The 10864-nt window shown below is 37.6% G+C and overlaps 1 protein-coding gene across 2 annotated transcripts in view; it reads right to left on the bottom strand.

Moving 5' to 3' along the window:
• The window catches only part of LOC147132826 (homeobox protein PKNOX2-like), a 135481-nt gene extending 125205 nt beyond the window's left edge, over positions 1–10276 (bottom strand). For both annotated transcript variants that reach the window (XM_086012615.1, XM_086012617.1), the window contains exon 1: positions 10193–10276. The gene's annotated coding sequence lies outside the window, so the exon portion shown is untranslated. The remainder of the gene's footprint in view (positions 1–10192) is intronic.
• Between the last annotated feature and the right edge of the window lie 588 nt (positions 10277–10864).

Genomic DNA, 10864 nt, shown 5'->3' on the forward strand with positions numbered 1-10864 from the left:
TTCCGCATCATTCATAACTAGCCTGTATTCCTGAGGCATGTTGCGCAAACTACGGCGGCTTATTAGTGTGACGCCAGCATACAGCCAAACATTAATAAAGTCTGCATATCACAGTGATGATTGAGTGGGAAAATGCACTTTTTGGTAAGTTGCAGCTTTGTTATTCAACTTTGTTCCGAATACAGTGGCCAATATGTAAGAACGGGTGCTGTCATGAAGACGCCTTTTTTTTCTCTCGCTGAGTGACACTTGGTCACACGTCACATATCAAATACATTTATTTTCCCATTCTGATTGCTGTAGTTAACACCCTTTTCTCCTGATTGCTCTAGTAGTTGGCAGTGGTACCACCAGTACTTACTGCAGCTCAGAATGTCACATCATTATGGAATAACAGCAGAGACATTTGAATGACATAAATACAGTATTCCCAAAAATCATTGCAAATCAATACATCATTTTTAGTTTTTTATTGTTAAATATTGTCGTAGAATATCATTATGTTTTGCAGAAGCTGTATTTAGCAATTTAAAAGAGATGTTCATAAACGCCGTCTATCAACAATTGGTCTGTGAAGCAAGTGCAGATTTAAAATATTTGTTTGTAGAATATCGTCAAATTATCGTTAGTTTTTTTTTTTTAATATTGAGATGGTTTTTTTTTGCCCATATCGCCCACCCCTAGTGTCGACACACCGTTTGTGTGTGAATATTTGCTATTTGAAGGAATATCACTCCTTAAATCAATGCTATCTTGCCGTTAGCATGTCAGTGGGATTTTACATTGACTTTAGCATTAGCAATGTTTTCAAAATGAAGCGAGCATAGTATTTAAATATAAAACGCATGTAATTATTTTTGTTGTCTTTTTAGTTTTACAGCAAACTAACTGGGGTGTCAAAAACAGCTTAAAGCAGGCTCAGGGATGGAAGAATCACATACTGTGTATGTTACACCCTTGCTACACAAACAACATGGTGCATTCAGGTTACTTCACAATGTTGGGAATTTGCAAACACACCATACCATTCTGCACATTAATAATTTTTCTTCTCTACTTAGAAGGTTTTAAAGATTTAGAGACGCCAAAACCGAAACCACAATTAAATTTCGATTAATAGGCTAGGCTCTTTCATCCTTATGTTGCGGCTCTGCGTTGCTTGGTAGCTGCTGATAGCCAGGCTCAAGCAGACTTGCAGCAACAACAATCCGCCCATTCGCTTCATTCGGCGCGTATAAAACAAGTCAACTTTTTTGCACACTATGCTAATGCTAACAATATTGGTGTCTTGGCAAAGTTCAAGAACTGTGGAAAAAAAAAAAAAAAGCCGCTGAGTGAATAGGACGCCGTGTGGCTGTGTGTGATGTAGTATGACCGATGCCGATTGGCTGCCGCGAGGCGAAATGGAAAAAAACGTTTACTTGTTTTCTACGCGCCGAATGGAGCATATGGGCGGATTTTCCGTGCTTTGCTCCGTGTCCCACCGTTTCAAACGCATCATGCACGCCACCCCGCATGCAACCGCCCGCCGAACTACATTGACTCCAATTGAAACGCACCGCCAGAAACGCTCCCCGCAGTTGGTGTGAACGTAGCAATACAGTAGTGAGGACAGATGATAGGCTGTTGATCTACCCACGATGCCTTTGCGATCGACCGGTCGATCGCGATCGACGTAATGGGCACCCCGGTCCAATCTTTCCTTATAACAGAATTTCCTTAAGTGGGAAACAACTACAGTACATGTCCTGTATGAACGTGGAAGTATGTGAACAAAATACACGTGTAACAACACAAGCAATATAATGCACAAATTTTATTGTCCCAAAAATGTTTATGAAACAAAAACTGCATATGAACAAAATACAGTACAGTATAACAAACATGGTCCAACAAATACTGGTGAAAAAACACTAACACCATTGCAGTACAGTACTGTACTGTACTGTACTTAACTACAGTAAAATGTACTGTATTTTAACGTTGTTTTTTCTCAGACTTGGGAAAAAATGAGTATTTTGAGTTGTGTTGGCTTCATTCTTTGCTGTATGAAAAGGTGTGTCTGCGTATCATTGCTAATTCCCAATTGCTAATAATAAATCGTTGCTAATTGCAGGTAACTGTCCCATTGATCATCACTGATGTCTGGTGATTCTTGGGCATACAAAAACATGTTTGATGCCATCGCCATAGCTTCCTTGCTGGATGGTGGCTTTACATCAGGAGTTGAACCGGGCACATCATCATCTTCCTCAGACTCGATCGTTTGCTCAAGTGATTCATTGATATATTCTGCTGTGTAATCTTTGGTGACAGCCAAATCACAGTCCACATTGAGAAGATCCCGGTTTGTCAGGCCAGGTATGATCTGACACAGTGGAACGAGATCAGTCTCATCAAAATCTTCCCCCTCAGCATTGTCAGTGATGGCGTTTGTGTGTGAAAATCCACACTTGGAAAAGCATTTACCAATGGTGGAAGATTCTAATTTCATCCAAGCAAGTTCCATCCACTGAATGGCATCCGTCACTGTGATTCATTTCACGAGTTCACTTGCTTTGTTACAATCGTCCATGTTCAGCAAAATACTTCTCAGCATGCACTTACGATATAATGCAGCTTGACATTCTGGGTGATTCCAGCATCCATCGGCTGTAAGCGAGAGGTTGTGTTTTGTGGGAAGAAAATTATCGGCTGTAAGTGAGAGGTTGTGTTTGGTGGGAAGAAAATGATCTTTCTGTTTGATAAGGCTGCTGGGTGGTGGGCTCCACAATTATCGATAAACAATAAGATCTTTCGGTTTTGGATGACCACCTTGTTATATAGCTGATTCAACCACTTCAGAAAGATATCTGAAGTGATCCAAGCTTTGCCGGCGGCTTCATATGTCACTTTCATGTGTTGTTTAATAGTCTTTTGTAAAGCACCGTGGGTTTGCTTATTTTCCAATGACCAATGGACGTTTGGTCGCTTTTCAACAGTCATTGAACTCGCAAGCGGTAATCCGGTCCTTGGCAAGTTTACCATTCTTTGCTGAATCACATTTACTCACGTACGAACGAGATGGAAGAGTTCTGAAAAATAATCCGTTCTCGTCACAGTTATGAATATCATTTGCTGAATATCCGTCAATGAGACCTGGTAGCTTTTTTTCCACTCACTCACTTTCTCTAACTTTACCTCCCCTCCCTCCACACAAGACAGCATTACTCAGCTGTCGTCGTGCAACGAATTTTTGAAGCCAGCCGCGGGACGCTTCTAAGTCATCTATGCCCATAGTACTGAGCCAGAATCGATTCCTTGTTTTTCAAAGTCTCGTAGATTTGAGTTTTTCCGACTCCAAGTGTCTCCTGAATGTTTTTTACTTTGTATCCCGCTTCGCTTAATCGGATGGATTTCACTCTCTCTTCCACGGTCATTACCGTTCTTCTTCGTTTGGATGCCATGATCTACAGACGAAAATGTAAATGAATACATTTGAAATCTTTCGCAATTTCAGTAAAACTCATGCCAAAGAATTAACTTACATGTCGCCGTTTTGGATTTTTCCGTAGTATCGAACAGGAAGTGCTTGAGTTTGCGCTACTGCGGGCTTCGGTATGGCTTCCGAGTTCCGGATACCGGAATTTCCATTGTAAGGAATCGATCGTTAATGTAATATAGTAGCAGAAAATTTAATGCATATGTTTTTTTTCCGGGTGATGGAATTTCCATTTGACAGAGGTCCATAGGTGGGAATACTTATTGTACTTGGTATCGCCGGATTGGTTTTTGTCTCAACTGCTTTGTCGCTGCCTCCGTTTTTGTATTCCGTGCAGCACGTGCGGGGTAGCACAACGCGATTAGCAATAGCGCTGGCAGCTAACAACGTGAAGAAAGGTGTTAATGATATGCGTCCGCCGCAGTTAAAAGTCATTATCCTGATGGAACCTCTATATCATATAACAGTTAAACAGAGTAGACTAGTTCAGCGCGCTAGTGGTTAGCATTTTCATACATGCATTTATTGTATTTGCATGTGATAGCAAGCACTTTTTTCACCACTTGAATGAGGACAGTGTGTTGGTGCCATGCTTTTAGAGCAATTTACTCAGGCATTGATATTGAAATTGTAAACAAACAACAGTTTTTCTTTTTCTCTACAAATGATTCTGACCACTGTTTTTGTTTTGCTATTTTCCAATTTCCTATGTGAGAAAATGGAATTGAGTTATAGTTTTATTTGAAAAAGAAAATCACATGCTTCAAGTGCATGGATTGTTGAAAAGATGGATATCTTTTCACCACATCATAATGGCAAGAAATTTGGTCACTGTAACCGTAGTAAGATTTCAGACCATTTCATATGGAATAGCTATTTATTAGGGATGTAATGAGCAATTAAAAATTGATTTAAAATCTATTTAAATTGCTTAAAATATGCATCAATGAAAAAAATTAATGAATCAGGATCTCTGTTGTTCCTCCGCTGTTACTTTTACTGCAAAGTTATCACAGTCAACAGAAGTTAGAAATTCAATAAATGAATGTATTTTTATAATCACTTTACGACGTTGTTGTTTATTTTGTCTCCTAGTACATCGACATCTACGCAATAGAGAAGGTAACTGCTCAGGGCAAGTGGTCAAGATGCTTACATCATTTTGACAAAAAATTGCATCATCGAAGTTGGCATTAGGGATGTAATAATTAAACAATTTAACGGTCCGTCAAAATCAATTTAAAATCGATTTAAACTGCTTAAAATATGCATCGGTGTAAAAAAACAAAAATCAAAGAATCGATTTTTAAAATGTTGATCACAAAAGTAATGATAACAGTCAAATCTATTGCCCATTTATTTATTTTCATGTTTAGTTCTGGCACAGGCAAAACAAAAGATCAGACAAAAATGTCGTTAAACAGTCAAAATTAGAGCTATCACAATATTGGCAATATCGTGATATTGCGATATTAAAATTGCCATTCAGATGTTAAAATAAAAACATATTTTGGTTTTAAAATGAGAAATTCATTTTTTTTAAAAAACAGATTTTAAAAAATCGAATCGAAATCGGGAACTGAAAATTGAATCGAATTTGAGCTTAAGTGAATCATTACATCCATACTATTTATTAATATTAGAGGAAAGCACAAATTCAGTGTAAGGCTCTGCTTGCCAAGGTTTCCTAAGCAATGATCTGCTGTTGAATTGAAATCAAATACTTTAAACCTCACCCACTTCGGCTATAACCAGGATTCTCAAATATAATAAATTCAGGATTTACTGCCAGGCTTCATATTTCTCCGTGTGAAGCGCTCTTCATTTATTTGGATTATCTACATTCCACTAGAGATAAGAACCAAAAGCACAATGAGGTTCAGCGTCTTTAAATGCAGAATATATAATAAGCTGTTGCTAATTTGATTTTGCGCTTGATCCTTGAATAATAACTACAGTTGTCTAGAAATAACTGTTTTTAACTACAAAAATAATGACATCAAAAGAACTTCTTCCAACATGGTGGATATAGAGGACATTAGAGTGCGTATAGTGCACATTTTCAGTCATGCTTACGGTGTGTGCGTGCGTGCGTGCGTGTGTGCGTGTGTGTGTATGTGTGTGTGTGTTGCGCGTCCCCCACTGTTTGCAGAGAAATTATTGGACTACTATTCTGTTGCATTATTGTGGGAATGGTTCCTGCTGCTGCTAAAATCCTTACCTAATGTCTAAAACCTTTAAATGACTTCTCCCATGCTGAGGTTTTCACTTTGTATGGACCCCAATCAAGCGTATAAGGTATGACCTAGGGCTGCTCGATCATGAAAAATATTAATCATGATTATTTTGGTAATAACTGAAATCACGATTATTCAAATGATCGTTTATTTTTGGGGTATGAAACAAGGAAATGTTTAAACGATAAAATATAACGATAAATACATTTCTTTGAAACACTATGCAAGTTCCTTTTGGACCAAACTAAATTTGTCAAATTAGTTGGGTTTTTTTTTAATAAAAAAAATGTGAGATGCACAAAGTTAGGTATGATTTTCTTGTGTAAACAAACATAGTGTGTTGGATATGAATGCATGTACTATGTATGTATGATTATGTCAATTTTGCAATCGTGGAGTGTAATAATCGTAATTTTTATTGAATTTTGATTAATTGCACAATCCTAGTATGAGCATTTTTATAAGTTTGAGAACACGACAAAGGCCAATTGATTGATACATGTGATCAGACAGGGCAATAGGAGATTTTCCAAATGCAAAAATGCGCTGCTCTTAGCAGGACATTTTGAAGACGCAATAAAAATATTAGAATAATAATTTACCCTCCTTTATTTGAGACTTAAAAACATTTGAGTTTGGCATCCATGATTCTTACATGCAAATGCTTTTAGTTTCAACAAAAATTCAGAAATTGGCCATCAGTATTTCAGTTGTTTTGAGGGGGAGTGTATATTCATTAAAAAGATATAAAACAGCCTAAACACCGTGTATTTTCATGACATCACCACGTCCTCACAGTAAATGGCAGCTGATCTGCCCCGAGCATAAATGAAGCCAATCCATCTCTCTCCGACCTTGCTCCCCGGTGGCTTACTTCACATCATGCCAATGCAACGCTGCCTGCGAAATAAGCAAAGGGCAAGCATGCAGTCTGTCTTGAAGCGGAGCTTCTCTGACGGCAAAAAGAGGCCTCTGCCTCCTCTTGAAAGCAATTGAGACCGAGCGAGCGGGCTCAGTGGGCATGAACTGCCAGAGCCCCGACAGGGCCAAAAACATGCAAACCAACACAATTGACTAAAGGTTTGCTGCACTATTGAATATAATCAAACCAAACACATCACATCCCTCACGGGCCTGCATGAGGACTCAACGCACTCTGCCGAGGATACCGAGCAGACCAAAGGCTTATGAATAATTCCAAACATCCTCTTTTTTTCCAGCCTCTTTTACAAAAGGAAATTCACATCTCACACCGTCTGACCGCTAAAAATAAAGCATGCAATGTCAGATGTACAACACAAAACATTTGATAAATTTGAAAAAAAAAAAAAAATATATATATATATATATATATATATATATATATATATATATATATATATATATATATATATATATATATATATATACACACATATATATATATATATATATAATTACATTTGTATTGTTTTGAGGTGTTTGTAAACAACATTTCTGCTCTGTAGCATACTGTATGTTGTGGTTACCTTCAGTTTATGTGAGCAAAACACATTACTAGAATTACAGCTGTCCAAATGAATCGACAACTATTTTAACAATCGAGTAATTGTTCAGAGTCATCGTTTAACTTAAAACTGTTTAAATCCTCTGACGCAGCCTCTCAAAAGGTATTATTAAAAACACGTGTGTCCAATTTTGAAAACTTAATGCGATGTCTGTGATTGGTTGTGACCTGAGCCCTGAGCGACTTTCATGTCATTTTCAGTCAACAGAAAGTGACTAAATGAGATGGCTAAAAACAGATGGATTTTGCTGCTTAGCTCATGCTCCACAAATGTAATATTAATTAATCAGAATAGCAGTGTTTAGACCAGTGGGGCTGCATTGAGCATATTATTGTAAAGTAAATTTTGGGGTTGACTTCCTCTTTAAGTATCAAATAAAAAACAATAATTGGTTGATAAAAAGTAATCAGAGGGAAATGGTATTGTAATACACTTTCATGAAAAATAAAAAATCCTGTTATTTGATTAATCGATGAGAGGTGCGTGCAACGATTAATAAAACAAACGACAACTACCTAATTATCAAATTGAGCGATAATTATCTATTGAATTGTTGAGGTATCTGTCTTCTTGGAATTTAAAATTGCCCAAATGCTCTGAATTTGCAGTAAATATCGATTTCTGTAGTCCTCCATGAAAGTGGACTGATTATCTTTGTGTTGAATCCAAATAAAACAATTACGTTGACTTTCGAAAACAATTATCAGAATTTTTGCCTATTTCCTGACATGTTACAGACCAAACCAATAACTGAATCAAAATTAATTTGTTTGTACACTGTCAATTTGAAGGATGTCCAGTTCCAAGTGATGGAAATGGAAACATGTTTATCCGATTCATCAATTAATCAACGAAATAGCCGACAAATTAATTGACTGTTAAAATAATGGTTAGTTGCAGCCCTACAATATAATCAATTCTAAGAGTATTCGATAGTGGTAGCCCTACTAGCAATTTTCTCCTGCTCCAACTGCAGAAAAGTGTTGCTCCTCATTTTGTATTATGTGCACAGAAATATGTAAATAGTGGCAGAATACTTGCGGGCTGCATGTCCAATGACACAAATCAGCAATTAAGATCTCAGCGTGGTTTAAAAACACTCAATTGGTATTGTTCCTAACTGGTACCACATCACAACAGAACAAATATTGCCATGGGTGATGATTCCTTTGAACTCTTACACAGGACAGACTTTTATTTCAGCTAAGAAAAACATAGGAATAGCAACAGTGACTTCTTCCACAGAACCCTGCACATGTGAGATGTGTCTGACGGTGGGAGTTAAGTGGTCTAAATCGTAATTCAGATTTCTCAGGGAAGCACATGATTAGTCTATAAATGGCTAGGGCATACTAAGTAAGCTATTGTAAAAAAAAAAAAAAAAAAGGCTGTGATTCCAATATCCACTGTGAAGAGCCATTGTTGTCATTGTTGCGTTGCACCTTGCCATTGTACCACTGAATAAAAATATATTAAAACATCTTAGATATGTTTTCTGTTTCCGTTTCATTTAACTTAACTTTTAGGCAGTTATGTCTAGCTAATGATATGGTTGAGTGTATGCTAGTCATCTATTGGACGTCAACATAGCATAGGGTGGCCATGCTTCAAAGCTAACAATACAGAAAAAAAAACATTCAACTAGAATTTAGTTAAAACGACGAGCAGGTCACAGTCAATGTTAGACTTGTGAACTTTCACATGCAAGAACATTCGGAATGATAACCAGTGTTCATGTCTTGAAAGTAGTCTACAGGCTTGTGCTCGTTCAAGTCAGTCAAATATGGCAGATAAGATAGCAATGATGAGTATCCAAGCCATGGTGAAATCAAAACCGTTTTGGGGAATATACTGTATAGTAACACGCTCCAAAGAAGGTATTTTTAGTCTGGCGGATTAAATATTAGTAAATATTCATCCTTAAAGAGTAGTTGATTTCAATATTAGGCTTTACATTGAGGGGCAAATCCTTATTCAGTTTAAACTTGCACAATCTATTATTTAAATACACACACACACACATTTGGCTCCTTTCTCTTCTTACAAATCACACTATGTTCCAATATCAAAAACTGTAAACAGAAGACATTTATTTGGCACACATTTACAAAGGTACAACTCAGTTAAGTAACAGCCAAGAAATTATGCAAAAATCTACAGCAATTGCATGTTATTTCTTGAGTTTCGAGTGCAAACGACTGTTTGTTTTGGGGGGAAATTAATATTGTTGAACATTCCACAATATAATACGTAGGATACGTATCTATATGAGTTGAGTACTGTTAGCTATTATCACTGGTGTATTTTTTATATAAACTATCGCAAGTATTCCAGTGACAAAAGCGTCCGTGCATTAGTCCAATGTTACTTAAGCGTTTCGTTTGAAAATTGACATTATTTTGAAATGTAATAGATCAACCACACATCATCAAACGCGGTGATGACACAAAAGGTTCAACTGCACAGCAATTCCTCGTTTGCAAACAATCACTTCCACTGTTTAATTGTTTAGCGACAATTGCGTTGAAAACAAACAAGGTCCGAGTACCTACAGCCTATCATTTTGCGCAAACAACAACAAAAACCGTCGAAAATGCATCGGACGTGCATTCGCCGCAAAAATCGCCGGCACATTTCAATCCAAACGGAGAAAAAAAAAATCCCCTGGTCTGTCCGTCCAACACAAGAATACGTGTTCCCTCCTTTTCCCTCTTTTTTTTCCCTCCCCTCCTCTACTCTACTCACCCCCCCCCCCTCCCTCTTTCTCTTCCTCCCTCTCTCCCTCCCTCTCTCATTCCGGCCTAGCTGCCTGTCTGACTCCATGAACAATGTCCTGCCTTTTGTACAGAAGGGGGGGAAAGGGGGAAAGGCCCGCTGAAATGTAAAACCCTCACAAGCACTGACATCGCAAATGAATGACAGCTTACCTGCATGCCAATCTTCATCAGACTGACACAGGCTTGACAGCACAGCCTATACTCCTCCACGCAGCATGTGACGTCAGACATAGCAAGCCCCTCCCACCTCCTGCTCTGTCTCCGCGCCCCCATTTTCTCAACACATAACTGCCGCTGATGCCTTCAAGTGTCCATCGGAAAAACGAGACCACTTGTTGGGCTCCGTGAAAAAATACAAAGAGAATATGATTTTCACATAAAACACTTTAATAAAAAACCGTGTTCGGATTGTAGGCATGGTCAATAGCAAATACTGAGAGTGCAAATACGTCGGTTTCCTAGTTTGTCAATATAGTCGGACATTGTTATATAGATAAACGTATATATACTTAAATATTCAACGTGTACAAATTGACAAAAAGCACTGCAAAGTACTCAGAATTATTATATGCCACGTTCTGATTAAAAAAAAAAAACTTCTAACTACTATAGGCAGGTGTAAGTTTCTTCATGAACTTCTGGACTGTGCTGTATGAAGGAATAAAACAAAACACTATGCATGTATCGTTTGAACGTTATTACACTCGTGCGTCATCTGACTGTGTCTGACAGTAAAATATGTATCGACTTTCCAGTTCCAAGAAAATGCCTTTTTATCTTTGAGACAAAATAGTCACACTAATCATACAATAATTATTTGAT

This window comes from Filicampus tigris, chromosome 17 (genome assembly GCF_054856515.1).
Source record: "Filicampus tigris isolate MCC_2025a chromosome 17, RoL_Ftig_1.0, whole genome shotgun sequence".
NCBI lineage: Eukaryota > Metazoa > Chordata > Actinopteri > Syngnathiformes > Syngnathidae > Filicampus > Filicampus tigris.